At 43.0% G+C, this 14,605-nt stretch overlaps 1 long non-coding RNA gene across 2 annotated transcripts in view; it reads left to right on the top strand.

The window, feature by feature from the left end:
- The window catches only part of LOC119509610, a 52,126-nt gene extending 38,058 nt beyond the window's left edge, over nucleotides 1-14,068 (top strand). Inside the window, exon 5 of one of the 2 annotated variants that reach the window (XR_005211729.1) lies at nucleotides 13,727-14,068. This is a non-coding gene — a long non-coding RNA (uncharacterized LOC119509610). Of the gene's footprint in view, nucleotides 1-6,909; nucleotides 7,224-13,726 lie in introns of those variants that run through there. The other variant, XR_005211727.1, reaches the window with a different exon arrangement.
- The last annotated feature ends 537 nt before the right edge of the window (nucleotides 14,069-14,605 follow it).

The raw sequence follows: 14,605 nt of genomic DNA, 5'->3' as shown, positions 1-14,605 counted from the left end.
GTTTGTGAACAAGATACCTGCTCTACAAGGAAAACTAAAGGGAGCACTACAGGTAGATAAGAAAGGCAGGAGAGAGAAGTTTGGAGAAGAGTGTATAAATGAAGACCATCAGTAAGGGTACTGTACAGTTTCACTAGTATAGACTAACATTGATGAGCAAATTACGAGAGTTGAGAACACCTAGGTAATCAGGAGATAGAAAGAGGTTAGAGATCGGGCATTTGATGCTAAAGGAGTACAGAACTTTCAACAGGATTGATTGCATAGATCCGGAAATGGAATGGCAGCATAATAGTGTGCCATGGTAACACAATATTGTAAGTACTCTGGACAAAGATGAGTGTGAGTACAGTTGAAAGAGGAAGGCTAAGGTCATGTATGACACCAGAAGGAAAGATAGAAGATAAAGGCTTGAATTGTATAACTTAACAAAACCTGGAGTGGTCAATGACGGTGATTAAATGTACAAATATAAGAATATTTTTAAATGTGAGTGTGCTGGTTTGAATCTATTATGTCCCCCAGAAAAAGCCATATTCTTTGATGCAATCTTGTGGGGCAGACATAATAGTGGGGATTAAGTTGGAACGTTTGGATTAGGTTGTTTGCATGGAGATGCGCCCCACCCAACTGTGGATGATAACTGATGGGATATTTCCATGGAGGCATGGCCCCACCGATTCGGGGTGGGCCTTGATCAGTGGAGCCATATAAATGAGTTGGCTCAAGGAGAGGAAACTGAGTGCAGCTGTGAGAGACATTTTGAAGAGGAGCAAGCTTGCTAGAGAGGAATGTCCTGGGAGAAAGCCATTTTGAAACCAGAACTTTGGAGCAGACGCCAGCCACGTGCCTTCCCAGCCAAATATACCCCTTTTTTATAAAAGCCAATCCATCTCTGGTGTTTTGCATTCCGCAGCATTAGCAAACTAGAATAGAGGGAGAACAAATGAATGTCAGCAGTGCAAAGTGTTGAAAATTGGATTGTATAAGGGAAAATACAATCAATGGAAACTAGAGTCTATAGTTAACAGTAATATTGTTTAAGATGTTTCTACTAATTGTAACAAAAGCAATATAACAAAGCTAAATGTCTATAAGATGGGGATACAAGGGAGTGATATGGGATTCTTGGTGATGTTGGTGTTTTCTGATCTTTTCATTGTATTTCATTTTAGTTTTTCTTTTATCTGTGTATTTTTATTCTTCATTTTTTTCTCCTTTTCCTCTTTCTTTGGGGAAGAAGTGGAAATATCCTTATATAGATTGTGTTGGTGAATGCATAATTATGTGATTAGACTGGGAATCATCGATTGTTTACTTAGGGTGGATTCTATGGTGTGCCAATAAAACTGTTTAAAAAATAAACAGAGGAATAGAAGTGCTGGAGAAAATGTGGAGGGAGGGATGTAACTATGCTCTGTTGGGAGGGAGGTAGAATGGCACAACCCAGATGAGGGGCAGTGCACAGAAAGCTAACTATGGGTTTGCCATATAGTCTTGCAAAAAACCTTATTATTGGGTATATATTTGCAAGAGCTGAGAGCAGGGACATGAGTGGACATTGCACACTGGTGTTCATTGTGAAAGAATTCATGATTCACAATGGATGGAGGTGGCCTAAGGGTGCATCAGCTGATAAACAGAGTGTTGAATTGTGGTGTATATACAATGGAATACTGAGCAGGGGCAAAAAGAAATGAAGTTGTAAGGTATGCACCTAGGTGAATGGAACTTAAGGGCAGTATGTTGAGAGAAATAAGCCTGAATCAAAAAGACAAACATTATTACACCTCACTAATATGGACTAGCTATAATGTGCAAACTCTAAGAATTGAATCTGAGAGCATAGGTTATCAGGGGGAAGGCTTGTGGTAAAGGTTCCTAGACTGTATTGTAAGCTCTTAAAGCAGCCACATCTGTTCATGCATTGTAACGTTTATCTCTAAACTCTGAGATGCTGAGCTGTTTGTGTATAACCTGGTTGGGCCCTGAAACTTCAGGTATCTGTGTGACACCTGAGACTCAGAGCCAGAGTTTAGCAGCTATAAATGTCAGCATTACCCCCTACAGCAATTGTTGAGCTGATAAAGAGATCATACTTCAATTAGAGGTATGAATGAAATGGACTTGATTAGACCTAAGGTAAACCAGGCTAAAGGGAAAAGGATGATACTGACTTTGTTTTAAAACCTCAGCTTCTGTGTGAGACCGAAGGAAGAGATGTTTATTTGTTGCAAAATCTATATTTTCTGTAGCACACTATTCTAGTTTGCTAATGCTGCTGGGATGCAAAACACCAGAGATGGATCGGCTTTTACAACAGGGAGTTTATTTGGTTACTAAATTGCAGTCTTAAGGCCATAAAGTGTCCAAGGTAACAGGTCAGCAATCAGGTACCTTCACTGGAGGATGGCCAATGGCATCCAGAAAACCTCTGTTAGCTGGGAAGGCACGTGGCTGGCGTCTGCTCCAAGTTCTGGATTCAAAATGGCTTTCTCCCAGGATGTTCCTCTCTAGGCTGCGGTTCCTCAAAAGTGTCATTCTCAGTTGCTCTTGGGGCATTTGTCCTCTCTTAGCTTCTCCAGAGCAAAAGTCTGCTTTCAACAGCCATCTTCTGCAGCTCCTCTCTCAGCTTCTGTGCATTCTTCGAAGTGTCCTTCTTGGCTGTAGCAGCTTGCTCCTTCTGTCTGATCTTTCACAGTCCTCCAGTAATTTAATTCAGACCCACCCTGAATGGGTGGGCCAACACCTCCATGGAAATTATCCAATCAGAGTCATCATACACAGTTGGGTGGGCACATCTCCATGGAAACACTCAAAGAATTACAATCTAATTAACACTGATAAGTCTGCCCACACAATATTATTACATCAAAGACAATGGCATTCAGGGGAACACAATACATTCAAACTGGCACACATGCTATATAAGTTAACCTGAATGGCCAATTTACACAAACACCATAGTTATATGTAACCTTGAATAGGGTGTGTGTGCTGGTTTGTATATATTATGTACCCTAGAAAAAGCCGTATTCTTTGATGCAATCTTGTGGGGGCAGATTTGTTACTCTTTTTGATTAGGGTGTGACCTCTTGATTGGATGTTTCCATGGAGAAATGGACCCCACCCATTCAGGGTGGGTCTTGATTTAATCACTGGAGTCCTGTAAGAGAACTCACAAACAGAAGGATCTCAGAACAGCTGAGAGTGACATTTTGGAGAGCGGCCAAGAAAGAAATTTTGGAGACAGCCATTGAAAGCAGACTTTTGCTAACACTTTGGAGATGTTAGCCCCAGGTTTGCTCCAGAGAAGCTAAGAGAGGACAAAATGCACCAAGAGCAACATTTTGAGGAATGCACAGGAGCTGAGAGAGGAGGTGGAACACAACCAGGATCAGCAGACACCAGCCATGTGCCTTCCCAGCTAACAGTTTTCCAGATGCCATTGACCATCCTTTGGAGAAGGAATACTTGTGTTGATGCCTTAATTTGGACATTTTCCTGGCCTTCAGACTGTAAATTTGTAACCAAGCAAACCCCCTTCATAAAAGCCAATCAATTTCTGGTACTTTGCATAATGGCAGCATTAGCAAACCAGAAAAGGGTGATATCTAGTTGGTTTGTACAGGTTAGCATGAAACCTTGTAACATTCCAGAGTAATTTGGGCAGAGAACAAAATGTATTTGCAAAGCTCTCTTGAGGGCCTGGGAGAAAATGTGGAAATATTAAACTTCCCCACCTGAGGAATTCCTGATATTCTCACAAGCACTGGGGACTACCATGGTGGTAGGCCAAGTCCTTGATCTTGGGGCTTGTCCTTATGAAGCTTTTTACTGCAAAAGAGAGGCTAAGCCTATTTATAATTGTGCCTAAGAGTCAGCCCCAGAGAAACTCTTTGTTGCTCAGATGTGCCCTGTCTCTCTCTAAGCCCACTGTGATGGTGAGGTTCATGTGTCAACTTGACAAGGTGATAATATCCAGGTGTCTGGTCAAACAAGCACTCGCCTAACCATTACTGCAAGGACATTTGTGACTGGTTAATAAACCAGAAGGCTGGTTTATTAAATCATCAGTTAATTGACTGCAGCTGTGACAGATTACATCACTGAAGGACGTGTCTTCCACAATGAGAGAATGCAGTCAGCTGTATTTAATCCAATCAGTTGAAGACTTTTAAGGGAGAAAGACAGAGGACCTTCACTTCTTCTTCAGTTAGCCAGTGAAGTGTTTCCTGAGGAGTTCATTGAACACTTTCATTTGAGTTGCCATTTTGCTGCCTGCCCTATGGATGTTGGACTCGTGCATCCTGTTCTACAGAATTTGGACTTGTGCATCCCCATAGTTGCATGAGACACTTTTATAAAATCTTATATTCATGGATATTTCTTGTTGGTTGTTTACCTAGAGAACCGTAACACAACTTGGTGCCCAGAGTGGTTCTTAAGAAACAGAAACTTAAAATGGGCTTTATAATTGGTTTTCTACTTTGATTAGATTCAAAGGCAATAATGACTCCATTTCCAAAAATCAAGATGGCACTGAGTTGGCAATGGAGATATGAAAAATATCACCATCTGATTCTCCTAATCATACTCTTGTATGAACAAGGCTCTGAGTGATAGTGTTTTTGACACCTTAACAGAGCTTTGCAGGGTTAAGAGATATAATGATTTTGGCTTGTTGCTCTTAGATATGCTGGATAAAGTTATAAGAGAAAGGGATAAGTTAAGGGCTTCAAATTTGAAACTTAAGTGCCATATGACAGACATAAAGCTTTCTATGTGTGCCCTGAAAGAAAATCTTATTTCCTGTAGCCGCAGATTTGAGATTTTTGAAAACCATATCCAGAGCCTCATTGTGCGAGTAGCAGATTTACAATGTAAACTAAAATCAACCTCACAGTGTGTCTGCTGTTAAAGTAAAGGCATTGATTGAAAAAGAGTGGGACCCTGAAACTTGGGATGGGGACATATAGATTGATAATAATGGCAGTGAGGACATTGGAACCCAGGGTTCTGCTGAGTCTTTGCTAGATATACCTGTAAAGATCTGCCCTGAGGAAACAGCACCCCCCCCCCCCCATTTCCAGACTGCCCTGAAGAGACAGATACCCAAACTCCAGCCTGCTTTGAGGAAACAGCTTTCCGACCTCCAGTCTGCCCCCAGGAGCATGCCATCCAACCTCCACCTAAGGAGATTAACCCTTCAGTGCCTGCTAAACCTATAATCACCTCCCCTGAGGAAGCAGCCCTCACTCCTCTGTCTGGAGAGATTAATCCTGTTTCATGAGATGAAACTACAATGGAATGTCCTGAGGTAAATGGCTTGAGGGATACTTCTAATTCTTTTCATGACCCACCCCCACCACAATTCTTTGCTTCAAGACCTATAGCGAAAGTCCCAACAGGCCCCAAAGGGTGAAGTACAAGATATGACCCATGAGGAAGTATGCTATACTCCAAAAGAATTGCATGAGTTTTTGAATTAATATAGACAGAAATCAAGGGAATATGTGTGGAAATGGATATTAAGGGCGTGGGATAATGGTGGATGGAATATAAAGTTGGATCAGGCTGAATTTATTGATATTGACCCATTAAGCAGAGATTCTGCATTCAGTGTTGTAGCTTGAGGGGTTAGAAAGGGTGTTAACAGCTTGTTTGGGTGGTTGGCTGAAACACTGATCAAAAGGTGGCTGACATTACCTGAGGTTGAAATGCCAGAACTGCCCTGGTATAAAGTAGAGGAGGGGATTCAAAGGCTTAGAGAGATTGGAATGTTAGTGTGGATTTATCATGGAAGACCTGCTCACACACCCCCGGAATGTCCAGAGGACACACCTTTTACCAGGACTGTAAGGATTAAATTTGTGAGACTAGCCCCATCATCCCTGAAGAGCTCTGTGGTTGCCCTTCTCTGTAAATCAGATATTACTGTGGGAACTGCTGTCACTGAGCTGTAATCCTCAGACACAATGGGGATAATCAGATCCCAAGTTGGCAGAAGTCACATGGCAGCAGTTAATCACCAAAGACAAGGTGGGCATGGCTACCATAATGGAAAACAGGCTTAAAGCAGCAGTAAAAATAATCTGACTTGTAGAGACTTATGATATTGGCTAGTAGATCATGGAGTACCTAGAGGTAAAATAGATGAGTAGTCTACTAAATTGTATGAATTGTCTACTAATTGTTTGATCTGTGTAAGCAGAAGAATAAAAGTCTAACTTGAGTTACAAAAACAGAGAGTCATGGCCCCTTAATCAATTTCCAGACTTCAGACTGTTTACAGACCCAGAGCCCCCTGAATGAGAAGAATGCTGGGTACTCTTGGGGAAGGACCCTGTTATATTGCCAAAAATTTATACTGTTAATCTTCCTCCCAGCCTTCCCCAGGGGGACCTATGGGCTTTTACCAGGGTAATATGCATTGGGGAAAAGGAAATGATCAGATATTTCAGAGATTATTGGACACTGGTTCAGAAGTGACATTAATTCCAGGAGACCTAAAATGTCACTCTGGTCCACCAGTCAGAGTTGGGGCTTATGGAGGTCAGGTGATCAATGGAACTTTAGCTCAAGTCCATTTAACAGTGAATCCAGTGGGTCCCTGATCCATTTGTGGTTATTTCCCCAGTTCCAGAATGCATAATTTGAATACATGTATGCAGCAACTGGCAGAATAGTCATATTGGTTCCCTGACTCCTGAAATGAGGGCTATTATGGTAGGAAAGGCCAAATGGAAGTAACTAGAATTGCCCCTGCCTAGCAAAATAGTAAACCAGAAGCAATACTGGATTCCTGGAGGGATTGCAGAGATTAATGCCACTCTTAAGGACTTGGAGGATGCAGGGGTGGTGGTACCAACTATATCCCCATTCAGCTCTCCTATTTGGCCTGTGCAGAAAACAGATGGATCTTGGAGGATGGCTGTGGATTATTGCAAGCTTAACCAGGTGGTGACTTCAATTGTGACTGCTGTTCAAGATTTGGCATTATTGCTTGAGCAAATCAACACATCCCCTGGTACCTGGTATGCAGCTGTTGATCTGCAAATGCTTTTATCTCAATAGATGTTAGTAAGGACCACCAGAAGCAGTTTGCCTTCAGTTGGAAAGGTGAGCAATATACCTTCACTGTGCTACCTCAGGGGTATATCAACTCTCCAGCCCTATGTCATAATATTGTCCACAGGGATCTTGACCATTTCTCCCTCCCACAAGGCATCACACTAGTCCATTTTATTGGTGATATCATGTTGATCAGACCTTGTGCTGGTTTGAATGTATTGTGTCCCCCAAACGCCATTATCTTTGATGTATTGTATGGGCAGACCTATCAGTGTTGATTAGACTGTAATTCTTTGAGTGTTTCTGTGGAGATGTGCCCCACCCAGCTGTGGGTGATGACTCTGATTGGATAATTTCCATGGAGGTGTTGCTCCGCCCATTCAGGGTGGGTCTAAGTTGAGTCTCTGGAGCCATATAAATGAGCTGATGGACAGGGGAAACTCAGTGCAGCTGTGAGTGACATTTTGAAGAGGAGCTACAGCCAAGAGCGACACTTTGAAGAAAGCACAGGAGCTGCAGATGAGAGACAGTTTGAAGATGACCAATGAAAGCAGACTCTTGCTCCAGAGAAGCTGAGAGAGGACAAATATCCCAAGTGCAACTAAGGGTGACATCTTTTAGGAACTGCAGCCTAGAGAGGAACGTCCTGAGAGAAAGCCATTTTGAAACCAGAACTTTGGAGCAGACATGAGCCATGTGCCTTCCCAGCTAACAGAGGTTTTCCGGACACCATTGGCCATCCTCCAGTGAAGGTACCCAATTGCTGATGTGTTACCTTGGACACTTTATGGCCTTAAGACTGTAACTGTGTAACCAAATAAACCCCCTTTATAAAAGCCAGTCCATTTCTGGTGTTTTGCATTCTGGCAGCATTAGCAAACTAGAACAGACCTAGTGAGCAAGAAGTAGCAACTACTCTAGATTTGTTGGTAATGTATTTGCATGGCAGAGGATGGGAGATAAATCCAACAAAAATACAGGGGCCTTCCACCTCAGTAAAATTTCTAGGTGTCCAATGGTGTGGGGCATGTTGAGATATCCTTTCTAAGCTGAAGGATAAGCTCTTGCATCTGGCCCCTCCTATGACCAAAAAGGAGGCACAACACCTAGTTGGTCTGTTTGGATTTTGGAGACAACATATTCCTCATTTGGGTGTGCTACTTTGGCCCATTTACCGTGACCAGAAAAGCTTCTAGTTTGAGTAGGGCTAGAACAAGATGAGGCTCTGAGACAAGTCCAGGCTGCTATGAAATCTGCTCTGCCACCTGGACCATATGATCCAGCAGATCCAATGATGCTGGAAATGTCAGTGGCAAATAGAGATGCTGCTTGGAGCCTTTGGCAGGTTCCCATAGGAGAATCACAATGCAGGCCCTTAGGATTTTGGAGTAAAGCTTTACCATCCTCTGCAGATAACTACTCTCCATTTGAGAAACAGCTATTGGCCTGCTATTGAGCTTAGTGGAGACAAAACGCTTAACCATGGACCACCAAGTTACCATGAGACCTGAGTTACCTGTCATGAGCTGGGTGTTCTCAGACCCACCAAGCCATAAAGTTGGGCACGCACAGCAGCACTCCATCATAAAATGCAAATGGTATATAAAAGATAGGGCTCGAGCAGGTCCTGAAGGCACAAGTAAGTTACCTGAGAAAATGGCCCAAATGCCCATGGCCCCCACTCCTTCCACCTTACCTTTGCTTTCCCAGTTCACAGCTATGGCATCTTGGGGAGTTCCTTACAATCAGTTGACTGAGGAAGAGAAAACTCAGGCCTGGTTTACAGATGGTTCTGCACAATATGCAGGCACCACCCAAAAATGGACAGCTGCAGCACTGCAGCCTCTTTCTGGACAGTGGTGAGGGGAAATCCTCCTAGTGGGTGGAACATTGAGCAATGCACCTGGTTGTTTATTTTTCTTGGAAGAAGAACTGGCCAGAGGTGTGTTTGTATACTGATTCATGAGCTGTTGCTAATGATTTGCCTGGATGATCAGGGACTTTGAAGGAAAGTGATTGGATAATTGGTGACAAGGAAGTCAGGGGAAGAGATGTGTGGATAGACCTTTCTGAGTGGGCAAAAAACATGAAGATATTTGTGTCCCATATGAATGCTCACTAGAGGGTGACTTCAGCAAAGGAAGATTTTAATAATCAAGTGGATAAGATGACCTGCTCTGTGGATACTAGTTAGCCTCTTTCCCCAGCCACTCCTGTCATTGCCCAATGGACTCATGAAAAAACTGGTCATGATGGAGGTTATGCAAGGGCTCAGCACCATGGACTTCCACTCACCAAGGCCATCCTGGCCACAGCCACTGCTGAGTGCCCAATCTCCCAGCAGCAGAGACTCACATTCAGTCCCTGATATGGCACATTTACCTGAGGTGATCAGCCTGCTACCCAGTGGCAAGTTGATTACATTGGACCACTTTTGTCATGGAAGGGGCAGTGATTTGTTATCACTGGAATAGACACATCCGCCAGATATTGGCTTGCCTTCCCTGCACGCAATGCTTTTGTGAAAACTACCTTCCGTGGACTTACGGAATGCCTTATCCACCATCATGGTATTTGTGCCGGTTTGAATGTATTATGTCCCCCAGAAAAAGCCATACTCTTTGATGCAATCTTGTGGGGCAGACATATTAGTGGGGATTAAGTTGGAATGTTTGGATTAGGTTGTTTGCATGGAAATGCACCCACCCAACTGTAGGTGATAACTCTGATGAGATATTTCCATGGAGGCATGGTCCCACCCATTCAGGGTGGGCCTTGATCAGTGGAGCCATATAAATGAGCTGAGGGGCAGAGGGAACTCAGTGCAGCTGTGAGTGACATTTTGAAGAGGAACTACAGCCAGGAGAGACACTCTGAAGAAAGCACAGGAGCTGCAGATGAGAGACAGTTTGAAGACAGCCATTGAAAGCAGACTCTTGCTCCAGAGAAGCTGAGAGAGGACAAATATCCCAAGTGCAACTAAGGGTGACATTTTTGAGGAACTGCAGCCTGGAGAGGAACATTCTGGGAGAAAGCCATTTTGAAACCAGAACTTTGGAGCAGATGCCAGCCATGTGCCTTCCCAGCTAACAGAGGTTTTCTGGACACCATTGGCCATCCTCCAGCGAAGGTACCCAATTGCTGATGTGTTACCTTGGACACTTTATGGCCTTAAGACTGTAACTGTGTAACCAAATAAACTCCCTTTATAAAAGCCAATCCTTTTCTGGTGTTTTGCATTCCGGCAGCATTAGCAAACTAGAACAGTATTCCACACAGCATTGCTTCTGACCAAGGAACACACTTCACAGCAAATGAGGTGAGGGAAGAGGTGCATACTCATGGAATTCTCTGGTCTTGCCATGTTCCCCATTAACCAGAGGCAGCTGGGTTGATAGAACAGTGGAATGGCCTTTTGAAGACCCAACTAGATAGCAATACCTTGCAGGGCTTGGGCAGTGTTCTCTAGGAGGCTGTGTATGCTCTGAATCAGCGTCCACTCTATGGTGTTGTTTCTCCCATAGCCAGGATACCCCAGTCCAGAAATCAAGGGGTGGAAACAGGAGTGGCACCACTCACTGTCACTCCTAGTGATCCACCAGGAAAATTTTTGCATCCTGTGCCTGCAACCTTAAGCTCTGCTTGTCTACATGTCTTAGTTCCAAAAGGAGGAGTGCTTCCACCAAGAGCTATTACAATAATTCCATTGAACTGGAAGTTAAGACTGCCATCTGGTTGCTTGGGGCTTCTCATGCCTCTGAATCAACAGGCAAGGAAGGGGATTACTGTGCTGGCTGGGGTGATTGATCCTTACCATCAAGGGAAAATAGCACTGCAACTACACAGTGGAGGTGAAGAAGAGTTTTCCTGGAATACAGGATATTTCCCTAGGGTGTCTCTTAGTGCTACCATGCCCTGTGATTAAAGTCAATGGAAAACTGCAACAACCCAATCCAGGCAGGACTACCAATGGCCAAGAAACTTTAGGAATGAAGGTTTGTGCCACCCCACCAGGCAAAGAAACATGGCCAGTTGAAGTGCTTGTTGAGGGTAAAGGGAACATGGAATGTGTCGTGGAAGAAGGTAGTGATAAATATGAACTATGACTACATTCCCATAAGGACTATAATGGCATGAATATTTCCTCCTTGTTTTGTTATGAGTATATTTGTATTTGTCCATGTGTATAACTGTCAAGTTGACAAGGGGTGAACTGTGATGGTTAGGTTCATGTGTCAACTTGGCAAGGTGATAATGTCCAGTGTCTGGTCAAGCAAGCACTGGCCTAGATGTTACTGCAAGGCATTTGCAGCTGGTTAATATACCAGAAGGCTGGTTTATTAAATCATCAGTCAATTGACTGCAGCTGTGACTGATTACATCAATGAAGGGTGTGAGAGAATGCAATCAGCTGGATTTAATCCAATCAGTTGAAGGCTTTTAAGGATCGAGGAGCTTCACTTCTTCTGCTAGACAGTGAAGGGTTTCCTGAGGAGTTCATTGAACACCTTCACTGGAGTTGCCACTTCGCTGCCTGCCCTACGGATGTTGGACTCGTGCATCCTGCTCTATGGAATTTGGACTTGTGCACCACCACAGTGTCTCACACCATGTAAAAATGTGAGGTACTTTTATAAAATCTTATATTCAAGGATATTTCTTGTTGGTTGTTTACCTAGAGAACCCTAACTAATACACCCACTCAGCAGGTAAACTCATTTCCCTCCCCACTACATGGGACATGACTCCCAGGGGTGTAAATCTCCCTGGCAACATGAGACATGACTCCTGGGGATGAGCCTGGACCTGGCATCATGGGTTTCAGAAAGCCTTCCTGACCAAAAAGGGGAGAAAAATTAAAATATTTCAGTGGCTGAGATATCTCAAATGGAGTTGAGAGATCATTCTGGAGGTTATTCTTTAGCATTATATAGATATCCCTTTTAGTTTTTAGTGTATTAGAATAGCTAGATAAAAGCATCTGAAACTGTTGAACTGCAATCCTGTATCCCTGATTCTTGAAGATGACTGTATAACTATATAGCTTACATAGTGTGACTGTGTGATTGTGAAAACCTTGTGACTCACACTCCCTTTATCCAGTGTATAGACAGATAAGTAGAAAAAAAGGGAAAAAAAGTAAATGAATAATAGGGGGCAGGAAAGGAGTATGAGATGTTTTGGTTGTTCTTTTTTACTTTTATTTTGATTTTTATTCTTATTTTTAGTTTTTTTTTTGAGTAATGAAAATGTTCAAAAAATTGATTGTGGTAATGAATACACAACTATATGATGATTCTGTGAACAACTGGTTGTACACTTTGGATGATTATATGGTATGTGAATATACCTCAATATAATTGCATTAAAAATGCAACAGTCTCTCAAGTTTCTCTTTCTGGAGGATGAGGGAGCTTATGTAGGTGGATCGCCCTCCCCAACATGGGAAAACATGGCACCATAACAGGGTGGTTTAATTACTCTCTCGGGAGATCTCTCCCAATTCTGCTTTGTTTCCCTGGTCATGAACTTTGGGCAATCACCTTTAGACTGAGTGATAAATAGCCAGGCTGAGTTCAGGGAATATCCCTTTTCTCTCCCCACCCTTCTTCCCTCAGTTTTGTCATTTTGCTTATGTTCTCTCATGAGGGCAAGAGCCTCATTCTTGCCCAGGGTTAGATTAGAAATCAAACCTGAGTGGATTGAGAGAGCCCTGTCCCAGAGAAGGTTAGGGTGGGTTAAATGTTCCTCGCTCCTTTTTGCTTTCAGAATGAGGATCCCGAGGCAGTGCTGGCCCCGCTGGCCCCTGCCTCACTCCACACTGGACTTGTGGGGTCCTGGCCTTGGCCCGTCTCTCTTTGGGACATGCCTGTGCAGAGAGAACATCCCTATCTGGGCCTTGGGAAGGGGAGCTGGGCAGATCCCAGGTGGCAGGGACCATCATTTGGAGGCATCATAGGCTCATTTGGTTGCACAACTCACCTATGTTTTCTGTACTAATTTTCACCAGTAAAAATGCTGTGGTTTCCATCTGTCTGACTCCATATGGCCATGTGACAATTGGTTTAAACGCAGGTGGGGGCTATTTTTTTGACCCCTTCAAAGCACAAGCACAGACTGGATTGGAATCCTGAATCTCCCGTATAGTCCTGAGAAATTTATTTGGCTCCTCTGAGACTTTCTCCTGCCTATTAGGTTGGAGGAATCATTACCTCTTTACAGGACTGTTGTGAGAACTAAACGTGATAATGGCTGTAAAAGGCTTTGTCCAACATCTGACATATAGTAAGAACTCAATATATTATATCTTTTATTATGATGACACCTTTTCAGGGTGACCTTATACCGTGTGTGTTTTCTATATGTTTGTGTGGGAAATAAGCGGTTTTTACTTTGTCTTGAAGTTGTTTATCATGACATAATGACCAGTGCCTGCAGTATCTGCAGGTGCCAGAGATTACTCACTCAGTGTCTCAGAAAGAGGGGAGTGTTGGGAAGGGTTTCTAATATTGTAAAGTGAATTTAGGCTGGACAATTTTCCAACCACCTCCCCATTCCAGTCAATAAGAACAAGTAGATCCCTAAGGATGGTCTCCATATACACACTTTTTAATGTTTTGTCTCCTCACCTTTCTGTTCTTTCCATTTACAGGTTCATCTGTCCTAGTCGACTCCGATCTAAATGAGGACTGAATCTATTTTATAGTCTTGGGCCCTGAACACTAGTAAACAGCACTTTGGACATGGTAAGCATTCAGTAAGTGCTAGTTGAAATGAATTGAAGGCGCCCTTCATCTTCTCATAGCACTTGAGTAGCTCAGGTGTCTTCAGCCTCTGCTTCCCTATCCTGAAATACCTGAGGGTCAGGACAAACTTCCATCATCCCAGCAGTTACCGTGGACACTTTTCTAAGGGAAGGCATGCGACAATCTGTGACTGTGGACTGAGAGGAACGGGGGTGATTTGAATCAAAACTTCTTGTATGATTCTAATTTGCTCTTCTGTGCCCATTTAAGAATTGTAAAGTCTGATTTGTTCAACTCTGGGTCCTCTGAGCCTAGCACAGTTCCTCAATATATATTTATTGAATGAATAAATGTTTTCCAAATGCTGAATAAAAATGAAGACATGAATAGAGTCTAGGGTCTGGGTGGTGGAAATAAGACTAATCAAAATTCATATTGATTATTGACACAAGCAAGACTTATATAAGACATCTTCCTGCTCCTCCTTGGCCTTCTCCAACCACTGTATGTAGGTCCCTCACTTGGAACCTTTCCCACTTGTCTTGCTCGACCTCATTCCATTCCTTGCTTCTTCAAAGCTTCACTGCTGCAAGGGGAGATGGAGTAAACTCAGGAATTAATTTAAGCTTAGATGTTAATATCATACAATCATTTTATATCTGTTTGTATTTAGTACTGTGGTGAAAGATACAAAAATGTGTAAGGTGTGGGTCTTTCCTTATAAATATTCATAACGTTGCTGGGGAAGGCATGGATAGAATGCAGACTTTCAACAAACATTCATT

Source organism: Choloepus didactylus, chromosome 14 (assembly GCF_015220235.1).
Source record: "Choloepus didactylus isolate mChoDid1 chromosome 14, mChoDid1.pri, whole genome shotgun sequence".
Lineage (NCBI taxonomy): Eukaryota > Metazoa > Chordata > Mammalia > Pilosa > Megalonychidae > Choloepus > Choloepus didactylus.
This window is presented reverse-complemented; position numbering and strand designations above follow the sequence as displayed.